Source organism: Astatotilapia calliptera, chromosome 11 (genome assembly GCF_900246225.1).
Source record: "Astatotilapia calliptera chromosome 11, fAstCal1.2, whole genome shotgun sequence".
NCBI lineage: Eukaryota > Metazoa > Chordata > Actinopteri > Cichliformes > Cichlidae > Astatotilapia > Astatotilapia calliptera.
The window spans coordinates 34450242-34467735 of record NC_039312.1 but is presented as its reverse complement, the minus strand read 5'-3'; the positions used below and the strand labels follow the sequence as shown (position 1 = coordinate 34467735).

The following is a 17494-nucleotide window of genomic DNA, read 5'->3' as shown; positions in this document are numbered from 1 at the left end:
TTTTCTGGTTCGTTCGTTCATTTAAACTCCAGCCTTTCTGGAGCGTTCAGTTCTACAAAGGCTGATCAGCGTCGACTCCATCAACTCCATTTTAATCCAGCAGCACGAAGAACAAGTGTCAGTGAGGTTTATCTTAATCATTTAACCCAGTTTACATTTTCCACCCATCCATTATCCTTATTAGCCTATCCCAGCTACCACAGGACGAGAGGCGGGGTACACCCTGGACGGCAGTCTACTACAGAGAGACAGACAACCATTCACACCTATGGGCAGGTTAGAATCACCAGTTAACTAAACCACACTAACTGCATGTCTTTGGACTGTGGGAGGAAGCTGAAGTACTCGGAGAGAACCCAACAAACACAGAGAGAACATACAGACTCCACACACAAAGGTCTGGTGGTGGAGTCGAACCCGGGACAGTGGTAACCCCCCCGTTTTGTCCTTAATAGATAATACTTTATTAATCCTGAAGGAAATTATGGAAACCTGTAACCTTAGCAAGTTTTATAGTTTACCTTTAAAAGACAAACTGAATTATTCAGCTGTAACTTCATAGGAACAAAATGCAGGTGGAAATAACTGACGATATGAAAATGTAACCTGTGATGTGTGATGTTGGACATCTTTCATTCAAAGGTTGCTCAAAATCATTTAAAGACTATATTTAAACATGTGACGCTAATTTCAACATGAAGGAGCAAACATCCATGTAGTTGTGTAGATACGTGTCAGGATCTGCTGTGTCACCATCGCTGGCCCTGCACCTCCTGCATAAGAAGTGACCGGCTGCTTCAGTCCTGCAGGTACAAAATGACTTTTTCATTTTCCAGGTGGTAACTATGACGACTGAGAAGCTGCTCACTTGGATGAATTCAAGTCACTGATTGAATAGCAGAAAGATTCACTCCTCATCTCAAGTAGCAAACTGAAAGCAGCAAACACTCAGGATGTAGTGAATGTGATGATGGAGAAGTACAGCCGAGAGTGTGTGGAGGTGACCAGAAAGGCTTTAATGAAGATGAGCAGAATCTGGTGCAGAGATGATCAGGTATCACCTCAGGAACCAAATACAAGTCAAAAACAAATAAATATGTAAAAAACGGACACATGGAGAGGATGGAGAGCAGACAATACATGCCTGCAGGTCCTCTGATGGACGTCACAGTCACTGCTGGGAAGTTAAATGAAGTTCACCTGCCACACTGGATCTGCATCAGTAAGAGGACATGAAGACATTATTATTTAACAATAAATTACATTTACGATTCAAGTTTTCTTGTGCAGATGACGTCCCTGACATATTGGACAAGTTTGCAGTCCTTCACATAGATGACTGTGGAGATGTTGTGGAAAAAGTGTCTGATTTTCTCTCCAAGAGCGCTCCTGATGAAAGTGGGCGTTCCTGTGGAAATCAACTGTAACGTGTTGATATATCAGACCAACACAGCTTTCCTCACACTGCATGTTTATCTGATCCCACGTGATCCTGGGCTACAGCAGGTTATTACATGTTTCACAGTATAAGATGGACAATGTGCAACAAATAAATCAGCAGACAGTAATATTACAATATTGGATCCCTGTAGCATCTTTACACACACACATATAAACATATATATTCTCTCGCTCTGTAGACGATGGAGAGAAGAATCCTGTGGATACAAAATCATCCGAAAGCCGCATCCAGAAAAGTCCTTGAAAATGTTTAATTGTTTCACCCTAAGAGCAGATTTGGATGGTGCAGAAATCTGTCCTCAGGTATGTTGAATTTATTTACTGCTCATTTGATCCCAAAACAATTTATAAATCTGTGTAAGGTCAGTAAATATATTAGTCTGTTTAAATTATATGAATGAATAATCATCAGATTTCTCTCCCTCAGTGGAAAAATATCTTACAGGTTCTGACTTTATCTTTTCATTCTTTAACAGGCGTTAAAGCTCAGATATGAAAGCAGAACTCCAAATTTCTTTGAAGTGTACATGAAGAATCCAGACAGTGACTTCCAGCTCAGACTGACGCCAGAAAGAGCTTCAGTCAGTTTGGACCCGCACTGTTAGAAAAGGTAAGATTTAAGCACGTCTACAAAACTGTATCATCACTGTACCACGTTCACTTTGAAGGTTTATTTTAGTGATCATTATGCAACACAGATGGCAAATGTTCCTGTGATCTCTTTATGCTGGTAACTAAAATGTGAATGAAGAAATAATTCAGATATAAAATAAACACCTGTTCATGGTGAAGTATGTAACTGATGTATTCTCACCATGAAGTAAACTCTCCTGCTGTCTGACCATTAGCTCCAACATGTGTTGACACTGAGCAGTGAGTTGTTGTCTTTGCACCAAACTGCACAGCTGTGCACGGCTGATCTCCTCCAACAGAGTGATGATGGTGGTGTTGTCCTCTAACTTCATGAAGATATTCTCTCCATGTCTGTGAGAGCAGTCATGGCTGTTCAACATGAACAGGAGGGTGCTGAGTGCATGACCCTGGGGGCCTCCAGTGTGGCCCTAGAGGGGAGGAGCCGTGATTACCAGTCTGAACAGCAGCCTGTTTGACAGGAAGTCCAGTATCCAGTTGCACAATGTGTTCCTGAAGACCAGAGTGTGGTACCATGTGGTACGCTGGAGCCACTATCAGAGACAAACAGAGACTGCAGCGTGTTGTGCGCTCTGCTGAGAAGGTGATTGGCTGCAGACTCCCATCTCTGCAGGACCTGTACACCTCCAGGATACTGGGGCGTGCAGCTCGGATCTCAGCTGACCCTTCTCACCCTGGACACAGTCTGTTTGACCTGCTCCCCTCAGGCAGGAGGCTCCGGTCCATTCGCACCAGAACCTCTCGCCATAAGAACAGTTTCTTCCCCTCTGCTGTCGGACACATGAACAATAACCGTATGACTGTTCCCACCACTAACACATGACCCTACGCTGTGTTCACTGCATCATTCCATGTTTGGCACTGATCACCACCTGCACTCATGTATATATCATGTATATATCTATCTACTTAGCACTTTTAATTCTTATTCTTATATTTTTATGACAGTATGTTTGCACTGAAGCACCGCAGCAATTTCCTAATGTTGTAAACCTGCTCAACATTTGGCAATAAAACCCTTTCTGATTCTGATTCTGACGAGTCTGCCAGTCAGCTTCACAAACAGCCTGCTGAGAGAGAGTTTGTTATATTTCACATGTATGAAGAGAGAGTGCAGGGCAGTGAAGACGACATCATCTGTGGCTGTATTCAGCTAACGACAGTGCTGACCTAGTAGGTGTGGCTGTTATTCCTCTCTTCCTCCTCCTGCCCTCTACCTGTTCGGTGCTGCTGCTTGCGCATGGCCGCTGTTTAGACCTTGGGTGCAATCAACAACTAAGCGCGGCCTGGTGTGCGCCGCCCTGCCAGGTGAGCCACATTAGAGCAATCAAGGGTGGGCGTGCCTAGTAGACCTTAAAATGCATGCAGCAGTCATTTGACCCATGTGTGACATACTGAGAGGACAGCAAACAAAGTACGATCCACTTTTCCACTGTGAGGAAGACTTTGAACAAGACGGGCTATCGGTAAGCTCTTGAGCTCACATTTGCTGCACATATATTTGGAACTATGGAAGCTCAGTTGTGCAAATGTTTTATGCTTAGGGAAATAGTTGCTGCATTTAAGTTTAAAGAAATTATATTGACAAAAAAGAATGCTTAAGTTTGAATAAATTGTTTGTGCAGTTAGTGTTCCCACATATTTATGTTACTTAATATTAAAAATAGTTACCCCCAAATCCTTGGGTGGATCGTAAAACTAGTGAATAAATGTTTGATTTTGATTTAAAGAAAATAATTCTTTGTTAAGAAAATCCTTAAAGTCTCTATTAAAATGTTTGTAAACTCTAAAATGTATACTTTAAAATACAATTGTTTATAAAAATGTTAAATGCAAAGAAGACACATTTTGTATATTTAAGAACCACAGTTAAATTAACAGTTAACCACATGGTAAATGGCTTTACTGAAGTGTATTTTGTTATTTCATCTGTCTTCTGTGTAATGCATGTAATTTATCTGAATGGTTAATGAAATGTTCTTTATTTTTGTGTTGAAAGGTTTTTTACCTGCTGCTACCTACCTATCTACCTGGTCAAAATAAAGTTGAGTGAAATTCAAAGTCTGGTCTTTTTCAAGTGTGGGCACCTCACAGTCGGAGAACACTTGACAGTTATTAAAGCTAACGCCTACTGGTAGATCAGCCCAGTAAATAGTGTTTCTCTATTTTCACTGGTTCATTTTTTCACTTTCAGATGAAAACCAAAGAAGTGGTAAAGTACAAGGTAAGATGTTTCACATGATTTGTGTATAAAAAGAACTGCACTTTGTGTTTGGCTGTGGTGGGTTCCCTTTGGTATGACAACATTAGTGCTGAATATTGGCATCCAATAATCAGACGGTGTCAGAGAGGGGAAGAAAGAAACAGACTCAGGCAGAGGCAGACATCTGTTTGACTGGTTTGAGGGTGAAGAGGGAAAAAAGCAGAAAGATACCGAGTTAGATTTGATTATGTACAAAGTAAAAAGAAACAACAATGAATCAGTCTTTAATGTTTAACACATATCAGTGAGTTCTGTTTGGAAATAAGTAACAGAGGATGTAAGCTATGCATGGATTTAGTCTTTGATTATCAACATATGTGATGAATCTCTGCAATCTTTCCTCAGAAAACCACTTTGTGGATAAACACAGAGTCCAGCTGATCCAGAGAGTGAGCAACATCGCACCCATTTTGGATGAGCTCCAATACAAGGGAGTTATCGACCAAGAACAATATGACAAAATTAGAGCTCTGCCTACCTCTCAGGACAGGATGAGGGAGCTCTACAGTGGTCCCCTGAAAGCCAGTGCAGCCTGCAAAGAGATCTTCTATGAAAGCCTTTTGGCAAATGAGAAATTTCTCGTTGAAGACCTTTCAAAGAAGTAAATGTGTTGGGGAAAAAACACATTTCTAGATCAAACGTACACGATCTACCTGAACATAACATGTTTACATTAAAAAGGTGGAGATGTCTTTTCTTTGTGGAAAATTGTTCTGCTATGTGGTGCCTTTGCTCCTCAGTGACTCTCCTTTAATTGATCCATTTTACATGAAACACTTTGGATATTTAAAATTTTTTATATTAAAAATGTAAATTGTATCATTTAAAGATGAACTGACGATGTCATCAGCCATGTTTTTATCCATGACTCAAACTGTCATAAATTTATTTTCAGATTTCATTATCTTCTATAAAGTAAAACATAATGCAAACATTTATTGTCCTTAAAAATAAACCAGAATTAAACTCGAAGAATTAAAAGAATTTAATAAATTGACCTTTGAAACTGGCTAAACAAATATTTAAACACTTTAAAGTCACGATCCTCCTCAATCAACTTACTTTGTAATTAATCTGCAAAGCTTTGAGCATCAGACTTCACCTAAAGTACCTAAAATGAAATCAGGATCATTTACATGATGTCACTGGCCTTAATTACTGATTCATTAATGTGTGTATTAGCCTTTTGTTGCAGCTGATTTGAATTTGTTATATAGGTGACTGTATCTATATTCAAACTGTACATATTTTTAAATTTGCATTTTTTAAATGTAAAACGACCCTCAGGACTCTCCTCTGGCATCAAGTAAAATGTCAGATTTTAAATTCTAGTGTAATGAGTATTGCACTGTGCCTGTCTGCAGTAAAAAGGGTTTGAATGATGAGCCAATAATATCTACCTGAGCTTCCCAAAACAAGATATCAAACACGGTTTAGGAATCAAACATAACTCTACTTTTCTCCTCCCTCTTCTTTGAACCTGTTTTCTAGTTTTTCTAGAGGCAAAGTCATTTATTGCATCATTGCAAGAAATATGATGTCCACTCGTCTCCTGTGCCACTGAAGATATCAAGTAGTTATTTATTCACTCGAGCTTGGAACTCCCTTCTGTGGATACAATGAAGTTATCATTGCTTTGGGGAATTATATTTAACACAGAGAGAGAAGCTCAATTGTTTGAATTTATTTACAATTACAGTTTTCAAAAAATTCTGACCGTAAACAGCTTTCAAAGCGTTGATATTATTTGAGAATATATATCAGGTGATGGAATTTAATTTAAAGGTTTCTATGTCCCATTGAGCTATTTGCACTAACTAGTGACAGTATAAAGGTAACACAGTCGTAATTTTGATCTCAAATTTCTGAGAGAAATAACTGAATTTAAAACATGGCAGACCTCAGGCCAGATTTAATTGGTAGACATATATGCATGCAATATGAAATTTATTATCCCAGATAGTCTAAGGAGCAAGGGCGTAGATTTGGCATGGACGGAAGGGACATGTCCCCACCAATAATTTGATCTATTCGAGTAAAGAAAATCAAACCCGATAGAAAGAAAAGAAAAAAAAAAGATCTGTCAGCGTCTCATTCACCCAGCGGTGCAGAAAGGGTTAAATTACGTTCTCTACTGGAGTCCTACCTCATGTGACAAATATGGCCAATGTGATTGGCTGAGCCTTTCAGGGAGCTCTGTTTAGTTTTAGCAGCTGCAAGCCTGCAGGAGAGGAGGATGGCAGCAAAAAGGAAGAACCTGGATATAAGAAAGTATTTTTCAAAGAAACCTGCAAGTCACTTAAAGCCAAATTAACTCATAAAATGTGTCCGTCATAATAACGTTACAGGCTGTGCTAGGCTTTGGCCCACATCAGTCTAAAATTGTATGTAACCATGAATAACGTGTTTTGGAAACTAACTGCACAACAGGCAGCACTATTAGTTCTCTCAGTCTCAGAGCAGCATTTCTAATTTTGATTGAAACTGTCAGAGAAAACGGCAGCCTCGAACAGTATTAGTTTACAGAGGCTGTTAGAATTATATGTCTAACGTTAAAATGTTGGTGACACAATAATTACATCCTAATGGCACTGACGTATTCATAGGGTTAATTTTTGAGACAAAATGTCATGAGGAAGTCATGCTTTTGCAAATATCCACCTTGTAGTGCAGTTTGCACACATTGTTTTAAAAATGCACTCAGCCTACAAACATTACTGATCAGTCAAGATCTGCACAAAGTCACAGAAACACTGAAGCAGCTCCACATTTTATTCTTATTGTCATGTATGTCCTATTTGTCAGGTGACAGCAGAACCAACACAAAGCTCAGAGAGCAATGGTGATACAAGATCACAGGTGAAATTTGATGATGACTTGTTGGTTCATGACTGTATTTGAAGCACATGTGTGACTGCATGTATGTGGAATGTCTCACTGTTATTGATCAGGTGACAGAGGCAGCTCTGCCATGTTGTAGCTCAGACAGAGGTGGAGAGGTGAGCTCACAGGTGACTGACTGATGATTTGGTGCTGTAGATTAAATAGTATTTATTATCATGACAATTGTTGGGCTGCTGATGTAAATTGATTCATTAGTGTATTTGACAAAGAATCTGAATTGACACGTCTCACGTTTTATATGGCACGAATCAGTGTGTTATTTTATCAGGTGGCAATATGTCCTAGTGCAGTCAGAGGGGAAGAGCCAGGGCCAAACATGAGGCACATCAGGCACTTAATAATAATTTTAATCTGAGGATAGAACGCAGGTACTGAGGCTGAAAGAAGCTTCAGTGCTCTCAGAGGACTAAAAAGTTGGCTACGGTCAACAATGACTCAAATGAGATTAAACAATGCTGCTGTGTGTCCACCAGGAGAGACTGGACAGTATAGATGCAAAACCAATATGCCAGCAGTTTATCTCAGTTAACGAGAGGAGCAGGCATGTGTTTGGCTGCTTCACACAGTGGACATTGAGTTGTGTGGGACACCAGTAGTCCATGTTGCTGTAACAGTAGTTCATGTTTAGAATAGAAAATCTCAGCTCACTGACTTGATCGGGGCAATAGTGCCTAAAATGTTGCATAATCTTGCTGAGAGATCTTTTACTTTGTGGTAATCTTAGATGAGTAGTTTTATGGACAAAAACCAGCAGGTCATTCAGTGTTCCCTTAGTGCTAATGTATCAGAGATGTTGGTGTGCTATAACTGAAGTAATGTTGTTAAGTCCTTAAAGTCATATTCTTTTATTGTCATGACTGTATTTGAAGCTGTTTTTATTTTTGTATGATACCTGATTTATATGGAATATGGCTGAACTAAAGCCTGAAATACTTAGTCAGTCATTTGTTTAATAGTAATTTAACATTATATCATTCACATATAAAACTATGAGTTGTGATTTTAAATAGTTTAAAAGCATGTAGAATAGCATATGTAGGCAAGTATACTTCTACTTTTATCAAGAAGCAAAGACAAAAAGGGGAAAAAAAGAAACAGGGCAGGGTTCGGTGGTTGAATCATCCGTCCCCACCAATGCCAAAACCAAATCTACGCCCTTGCCTGGTGTAATGTTTTTCAGCTAAAAAGAAACATGGCCTGACTCCTACCTAACTATATAAAGAGCAACTGAAGGTTAAATGCAGCTAATATGTCCTGTTTTAAGCCAGGCACTTACACCTCCACTCCCCTGCGTCTCAGCCACCATCGCTCTGGCAGCAAGAGCGCCAGAGCCAGAGGAGGGGGGAGCTGGAACAAACCATTTTGGGAGGGGGGAGGGGTTATCTATACTTTTGTTGTTAAAATGTTACGTCTCAACCAAGTACTGTATGCTTTTTATATTTTTAGCAGTGTGTCACACAAACAGCAAATATTGTCAAAAAAAGTAAGAAATCTTTGGGGGTGCTTTGATTCATTCAGCACCCCCGAAAATGGGCTAAAATCGCCCCTGCTCCAAACATTGTGGTGTCTCTACTGCTGCACTTGAACGTGTCCTCACCCACAGCATCTCATCATGATATAATAGTTGCAATAGGTTTGCAGTGGATAAGAAGGATTGCAGAAATTCAGTCATGGCAGTATAAAAGACAACTTTCATGCCTGAAAATGGGTCAGAGGTGAAAAGTTGTATTTTCGGGCTTTGAAAAGTATCATGTTGAAAATGAATCTTCCTTTAACAAACTGAACAATTTTCTGTTAATCAGAGGTGGAACAACCATTTGAATTGCACATGTCTGTCATGTGACCTCTGTTTTTGCCAGGTAGAAACGATGGAGTCTCTCATTCAGCTGCTTTCAGAGACACTGGGGAATCTGAGTGACAGCGAGCTCATGGACTTAAAGAAAGGCCTCAAGAGGAAATATAACTCAGCCGTCCCATGGAGGTTGCTGAAGGTGGCAGACCCGCAGGACACAGTGTTTTTAATGTTACAGGCTTATGGCCAACAGTCAGTAAAGAAAACCATGGAGATGAAGATGACGGATCTGACTCAGCAGCTGTCAGACAGCAGCTCAGAGCCAACAAGTAAGTAAATAGTTAAAAATACCAAAACTTGTTCTCAACATATTCCCTCATCCTCTCTGTGCAGAGCTCAGCTTTTATTCAGTAAGATGCAGAATGACAATCATAATGTAATCAATTAGACTGGATAGCTCTTTGGGTGGCTCGGGCCCATCGTCCTGTAGGCCCACCACCTGCAGGGGGCAGTGCAGTGGGTGGGTTTAACATGTACTGAGTGGTGGTCAAAGGCAGAGGCCCTTCTTATCCAATTCTCAGTTATATGTGTGTCCTCAAAAAAGTGATTCATTTGCCTGAATAATAATAATAGTGGTCTAAGGAGCTTGGAAAGAAAAGCATGTGAGTGGGTGTTAAGGCATCTGGGAAGGATCTCAACACTGGATTATAGATGGCAGACAGTTGGTGTCGTAAACCACCGCCACTGTTCAAAGATGGTCGCTCACAGTGGACAGAAATGGCTTCTTTCACTCCTCTTTCAAACCATCTGTCCTGTCTGTCCGTGTGTACATTGGCATCCTCGAGGATGCCAATGTACACACGGCTTATGACACCAACTCTCTGCCATCTATAATCCAGTTCTGAGATCCTTCCCAGACGCCTTAACGCCCACTCACATCCTGGGGCGTCTGACCTCAGGAAATCACATGATAGGGTGGGGCCAGGTTTCACATTGAGCTCACCTGAAACCCTGGCTGATTGTGACCCACACCCGTTTTCACACCTTGGCTCATGTGATTAGGTAGAGGATCATCAGGGGGTCCTTCGTCCGTCTTTGGGGGGAAACTCCCACTGGGTTTAAATCTGGGACTCTCCACCATTTGATCCTAGAACTGAAGAATCAGAATCAGAATCAGAATACTTTATTGATCCCTGGGGGAAATTATTTTTTGTTACAGTGCTCCATTTTAAACCAACATTAAGACAAGACAGACAATACACTAACTAAGAATAGTACAATATATACATATATATACATACATACATACACCGATTGTGCAGTTCCCCACCTAAAATGATGACAGAGTCAGTAATTTGCACCAGAGGTACACTTCAACGTGAGAGACAGAATGTGAAAAAAAATCCATGAATCCACATGGTAGGATTTGTAAAGAATTTATTCGTAAATCAGGGTGGAAAATAAGTATTTGGTCAATAACAAAAATACAACTCAATACTTTGTAACATAACCTTTGTTGGCAATAACAGAGGTCAAACGTTTACTATAGGTCTTTACCAGGTTTGCACACACAGTAGCTGGTATTTTGGCCCATTCCTCCATGCAGATCTTCTCGAGAGCAGTGATGTTTTGGGGCTGTCGCCGAGCAACACGGACTTTCAACTCCCGCCACAGATTTTCTATGGGGTTGAGGTCTGGAGACTGGCTAGGCCACTCCAGGACTTTCAAATGCTTCTTACGGAGCCACTCCTTTGTTGCCCGGGCGGTGTGTTTTGGATCATTGTCATGTTGGAAGACCCAGCCTCGTTTCATCTTCAAAGTTCTCACTGATGGAAGGAGGTTTTGGCTCAAAATCTCATGATACATGGCCCCATTCATTCTGTCCTTAACACGGATCAGTCGTCCTGTCCCCTTGGCAGAAAAACAGCCCCATAGCATGATGTTTCCACCCCCATGCTTCACAGTAGGTATGGTGTTCTTGGGATGCAACTCAGTATTCTTCTTCCTCCAAACACAACGAGTTGAGTTTATACCAAAAAGTTCTACTTTGGTTTCATCTGACCACATGACATTCTCCCAATCCTCTGCTGTATCATCCATGTGCTCTCTGGCAAACTTCAGACGGGCCTGGACATGCACTGGCTTCAGCAGCGGAACACGTCTGGCACTGCGGGATTTGATTCCCTGCCGTTGTAGTGTGTTACTGATGGTGACCTTTGTTACTTTGGTCCCAGCTCTCTGCAGGTCATTCACCAGGCCCCCCCGTGTGGTTCTGGGATCTTTGCTCACCGTTCTCATGATCATTTTGACCCCACGGGATGAGATCTTGCGTGGAGCCCCAGATCGAGGGAGATTATCAGTGGTCTTGTATGTCTTCCATTTTCTGATGATTGCTCCCACAGTTGATTTTTTCACACCAAGCTGCTTGCCTATTGTAGATTCACTCTTCCCAGTCTGGTGCAGGTCTACAATACTTTTCCTGGTGTCCTTCGAAAGCTCTTTGGTCTTGGCCATGGCGGAGTTTGGAGTCTGACTGTTTGAGGCTGTGGACAGGTGTCTTTTATACAGATGATGAGTTCAAACAGGTGCCATTCATACAGGTAACGAGTGGGGGACAGAAAAGCTTCTTACAGAAGACGTTACAGGTCTGTGAGAGCCAGAGATTTTCCTTGTTTGAGGTGACCAAATACTTATTTTCCACCCTGATTTACGAATAAATTCTTTACAAATCCTACCATGTGGATTCATGGATTTTTTTTTCACATTCTGTCTCTCACAGTTGAAGTGTACCTCTGGTGCAAATTACTGACCTCTGTCATCATTTTAGGTGGGGGAACTTGCACAATCGGTGGCTGACTAAATACTTTTTTGCCCCACTGTACATACATAAGTCACTCATAAATAAATAGTTGGAAAAGAAACATGTGTAGTTGTTGCAGTAACCAGTGTGTTAAGTGGATGCGTTGTACAGGGAGATGGCCACAGGCAGGAATGATTTCCTGTGTCGTTCAGTGGTGCTTTTCGGTAATCTCAGTCTCTCACTGAACGTGCTCCTGTGACTGACCAACATGTCATGGAGTGGGTGGGAGGTGTTATCCAACATTGTCTTTATCTTGGACAGCATCCGCCTCTCCGACACCACCTTGAGGGAGTCCAGCTCCATCCCCACAACATTGCTGGCCTTACAGATCAGTTTATTAAGTCTGTTGGCATCTGCGACCCTCAGCCTGCTCCCCCAGCATGCAACAGCATAGAGGATCGCACTGGCCACAACAGACTCATAGAAAATCCTCAGCATTTTCTGGCAGATGTTGAAGGACCTCAGTCGCCTCAAAAAATAGAGACGACTCTGGCCCTTCCTGTAAAGTGCTGTGGTGTTTTTAGCCCAGTCCAGTTTATTGTCAATGTGTACTCCAAGGTATTTATAGTCCTCCACAATGTCAACACTGACCCCCTGGATTGAAACAGGGGTCAAGTGTTTCCTGGTCTTCCTGAAGTCCACGATCAGTTCCTTGGTCTTTGCCACGTTGAGCTGCAGATGATTCTGCTCACACCACGTGACAAAGGAGTCGACCACAGCCCGGTACTCTGTCTCATCATCCCTGCTGATGCATCCAACCACCGCAGAGTCATCAGAAAACTTCTGAAGATGGCAGGTCTCTGTGCAGTGGCTGAAGTCTGTGGTGTAGAGGGTGAAGAGGAAGGGGGAGAGGACAGTCCCCTGTGGTGCCCCTGTGTGGCTGATCACCTTGTCAGACACACACTGTGGGAGACGTACATATTGTGGTCTTCCTGTCAGGTAATCAACAATCCAGGACACCAGAGAAGCATCCACCTGCATCGCTGCTAACTTATCACCCAGGAGGGTCGGCCTGATGGTGTTGAAAGCACTGGAAAAGTCAAAAAACATGACCCTCACAGTGCTCGCCGGCTGGTCCAGATGGGTGTAGACACGATTGAGCAGGTAGATGATGGCGTCCTCAGTTCCGAGACAAGGCTGATAAGCGAACTGAAGGGGATCCAGATGTGGTCTTACTATGGGTCGCAGCTGGTCCAGGATGAGCCTTTCCAGGGTCTTCATGATGTGGGAGGTCAGTGCCACGGGCCTGTAATCCTGGGGGCCACTGGGACGTGGCGTCTTTGGTACAGGGACGAGGCATGATGTCTTCCACATCACCGGGACCCTCTGCAGACTCAGACTCAGCATAAACAGTTTATGAAAGACTCCACACAGCTGGGGGGCACAGGCCTTGAGGACAAGGGGACTCACTCCGTCTGGTCCAGCAGACTTGCCTGAGTGAAGTCTCCTCATTTGCATCTCAACCTGGTATTGAGTGAAGGTGATGGGTGGGGGAGGGGTGTCAGGAATCTCACAGGAGGCAACAGCGCCATGTGAAGAGAGAGGCTGGCACAGTGGTGTGGCTCTGGGTTCCAGGCTGACTACAGGTGAGGTTGTGGGGGAGTGAGCAGACACTGTGGTGTCGAATCTATTGAAAAACAGATTCAACTCGTTGGCTCTATTCTCACCTCCCTCAGCTCCCCTGCTGTTGGTTGGCCTGAATCCAGTGATGGTCTTCATGCCATGGTCTTCAAGAAGCTTCTCGGATGAGAGGTGAAACGTCTTCAAGCAACTTAAAGAAGTCCAGACACTTTTCTTTCTAAGCTCCTTAGACTACGATGACCTGGATGACTGAGAACCTTCACAAACAATAATAATAATAATAGTGAATACACAACAAGGTCTTCACACTGTGAATGCTCAGGCCCTCGTTACTAAATGTATCTGTGTTTTCAGAATCAGAATCAGAATCAGAATCAGAAGAATCAGAAGGGTTTTATTGCCAAATGTTGAGCAGGTTTACAACATTAGGAAATTGCTGCGGTGCTTCAGTGCAAACATACTGTCATAAATGCTTAAATAGACATGAAAATAAAAATAAGAATAAGAATTAAAAGTGCTATGTAGAAAGATATATACATGAGTGCAGGTGGTGATCAGTGCCAAACACAGAATGATGCAGTGACACAGCGTAGGGTCATGTGTTAGTGGCGGGAACAGTCATATGGTTATTGTTCATGTGTCCAACAGCAGAGGGGAAGAAACTGTTCTTATGGCGAGAGGTTCTGGTGCGAATGGACCGGAGCCTCCTGCCTGAGGGGAGCAGGTCAAACAGACTGTGTCCAGGGTGAGAAGGGTCAGCTGAGATCCGAGCTGCACGCCCCAGTGTCCTGGAGGTGTACAGGTCCTGCAGAGATGGGAGTCTGCAGCCAATCACCTTCTCAGCAGAGCGCACAACACGCTGCAGTCTCTGTTTGTCCCTGATAGTGGCTCCAGCGTACCACACGGTGATGGAGGAGGTGAGGATGGACTCGATGATTGCAGTGTAGAACTGCATCATCGTCCGTGTTGGCAGGTTGAATTTCTTCAGCTGCCTCAGGAAGTACATCCTCTGCTGGGCTTTCTTAATGACGGAGGTGATGGTGGGCTCCCACTTCAGGTCCTGGGTGATGGTGGTACCCAGGAAGCGGAATGAGTCCACAGAGGTGATGGGGGTGTCAGTCAGGATGATGGGGGGGAGTGGGGCTGTGTGCTTCCTGAAGTCCACAATAATCTCCACTGTCTTCTGGGCATTCAGCACCAGGTTGTTGTGGCTGCACCAAGACACCAGACGTTCAACCTCCCTCCTGTAGGCAGACTCATCCCTGTCCGAGATGAGCCCAATAACGGTGGTGTCATCTGCAAACTTGATTAGCTTGACAGACTGGTGGGTGGAGGTGCAGCAGTTGGTGTACAGGGAGAAGAGCAGAGGAGAAAGAACACAGCCCTGAGGGGAGCCGGTGCTGATGGTCCGGGAGTCCGAGACATTCTTTCCCAGCTTCACGTGCTGCTTCCTGTCCGACAGGAAGTCAGTGATCCACCGGCAGATGGGATCAGGCACATTCATCTGGGAAAGCTTGCCTCGGAGATGGTCTGGAAGGATGGTGTTGAAGGCAGAGCTGAAGTCCACAAACAGGATCCTGGCGTAGGTTCCTGGGGAGTCCAGATGCTGCAGGATGAAGTGTAGGGCCATGTTGATGGCGTCGTCTACAGACCTGTTGGCTCTATATGCAAACTGCAGGGGGTCCAGGAGGGGGGCCGTGAGGGTCTTGAGATAGGAGAGAACCAGGCGCTCAAATGACTTCATGACCACAGATGTCAGAGCCACGGGTCTGTAGTCATTTAGTCCAGTGATCCTAGGTTTCTTGGGGACAGGGATTATGGTAGAGGACTTGAAGCAGGCAGGCACATGACATGCCTGCAGTGAGGAGTTGAAAATGCCAGAAAACACTGGGGCCAGCTCGTTTGCACAGTGTCTGAGTGTTTTAGGTGATCATCAGAAAAATCATACATCATCATAGAAATGCCAAAAAATGTCTTAGTGTGGAAATGATATATTTTCTTTATAAATGTTGGCTTTTTTATATTAAATTTTTTTGAGAAAACGTGATTTCAATTAGTTTTAATATTTAAAACAGCAACAGAAACATTAATATTTAATTTTTCTTTATGAATGTTTGAATTTTCCAGGTTGCAACAATGGCAGCTGTTAAAGATCTGCTTCTAGAAACACGGGAGGATTTGAGTGATCAGGATCTCAAGGAGTTCATGTGGTTCCTGCAGTTCACATGTTTTCAGAGGGGCCTTCCACAATTCCCACCGAGTACAAACAGAAAACATATAGTGAACGCGATGGTGCAAACATGTGGCCAACAGTCTGTGGAGGTAACCATTGATGTTTTCAGGGACATGCAGAGAACTGATCTGGTGCAGAGGCTGTCAGAGAGCAGCTCAGGACTCAAAGGTAAGAGAATAATTATCCCTAATAAAAAAAATTATCAAGAGTTGATTCAAAATCTTTGAACCAAGTCACAAAAACTGAACAATGGAAGTTTTTTTGTCTTCCTGAAAGAAGGCAGGAGGATTTTCTTCACTGAAGTGTTTAATAATAGATATTGTTAAATAAAACACAGACATTAATATTAAGATTACAAACGACTAAATTCTTTCCTTACACACTTAATTGTTTTCTGATCATTAACCCTGACGTTAAATAAGTTATGAATGGATTTAAGGTGGACGACAGACACTAGACAGACAATCATTGTGGAGCCTAAAGAGAACAAATGAAGTAATAGATAGATGAGGTGTTGTTCACAGCCGGCACCTTTCTAACTTTGCCAGCATCAGCCTTTAAAATCTGTACCTGATCCTGAGAGTTGTTGTTGTGGCGGCTGAAAAGCTGCAGCTGTGTGTGTTTGTAACAGCAACCGAGTGTAAGTATGAATAAAGATTGTGCTGAAAAGCATTAAACTGTGGACGAGTCTGCTGTGGGGATACTACACTTGCTTTTCTCATGGTAACCATGATATTGTAATATTTCTCCCAGAGAAACTCTTTGTGGATGAATACTGGGCTGCGCTGAGCCAGAAAGTGAGTAATATCACCTATGACTGTATTTAAATGATGCAGCGTTCACTGAACATGTTCAGTTTAAAAAACTCCTACATGTAGAAAAGATAAACAGAAAGATTAAATTCATCAGGTTGGAATAAATGTTAATCAGGTGTGTAATTATCACTTACATCATTTGCTTGTAACTGTGTCTGGTGTAATCTAAACATTTATGAGACGTTGATGAGATGGAAAAAAAAACCTGGAGAAAAGTCGCATTTACCTTTTTTTTTCTCAGGTAGAAACGTTGGCGTCTGTTATTCAGCAGATTTTGGAAACCCTGGCTGGTCTGAGTTACTGGGAACTTGAGGTTTTCAAGGAAGTCCTGCGTAAAATTCATTACAAACATTAGTCAGACATCCAAAGAATCATCTACATGAGGACAGACCTGCAGGACACGGTGTTTTTCATGGTCCTGACTTACGGTGAGCGGTCAGTGGAGAAGACCATGGAGGGTTTAAACGAGATGAAGGGGACTGATCTGGCTCAGAGGCCGTCAGACTGCAGCCCAGAACCCAAAAGTAAGACAACAAAGAGGAAATAAGTTAAATAAACTCTGGTGGTTAAGATGTCTCATAAGTAAAGTTTTTGTCTTTCATAAAAATATTGTAGAGAAAAGACAGATTGTTGTCCAAATCAGAATTTATGAGTGTTCAAGGAACAAAAAAATGACAAAAAGTGACTCCTTCAGTCTGAGAGACTGAATAACACAAACAGTGTCTATCATAGTTGAGCTTTAAATGTAATGTTGAAGATTATACAACTGTCAGTTGGTAAGTAAGTCTCTTGTGAGTGACTTTGAGCACTTTTCTCCTCAGAGAAACACTCTGTGGATGAACGACGCTCTGCACTGATCCACAAAGTGAGTCATGTCACATCTCTGATTCAGTACAAGACAGCAGGCTGAAAGTCAGAGGACTAAAGTATCATC

At 42.5% G+C, this 17494-nt stretch overlaps 2 long non-coding RNA genes across 2 annotated transcripts; both read left to right on the top strand.

Moving 5' to 3' along the window:
- Positions 1-1244: 1244 nt before the first annotated feature.
- Positions 1245-2071, top strand: LOC113031775 (uncharacterized). The gene is made up of 3 exons (XR_003273778.1): positions 1245-1506; positions 1641-1764; positions 1938-2071. It is a non-coding gene; the product is annotated as an uncharacterized LOC113031775 (long non-coding RNA).
- Positions 2072-3153: 1082 nt separating this feature from the next.
- LOC113032214 (uncharacterized) lies at positions 3154-4754 on the top strand. Its single transcript, XR_003273847.1, has 4 exons — positions 3154-3578; positions 4112-4156; positions 4307-4336; positions 4721-4754. It is a non-coding gene; the product is annotated as an uncharacterized LOC113032214 (long non-coding RNA).
- Positions 4755-17494: the final 12740 nt, after the last annotated feature.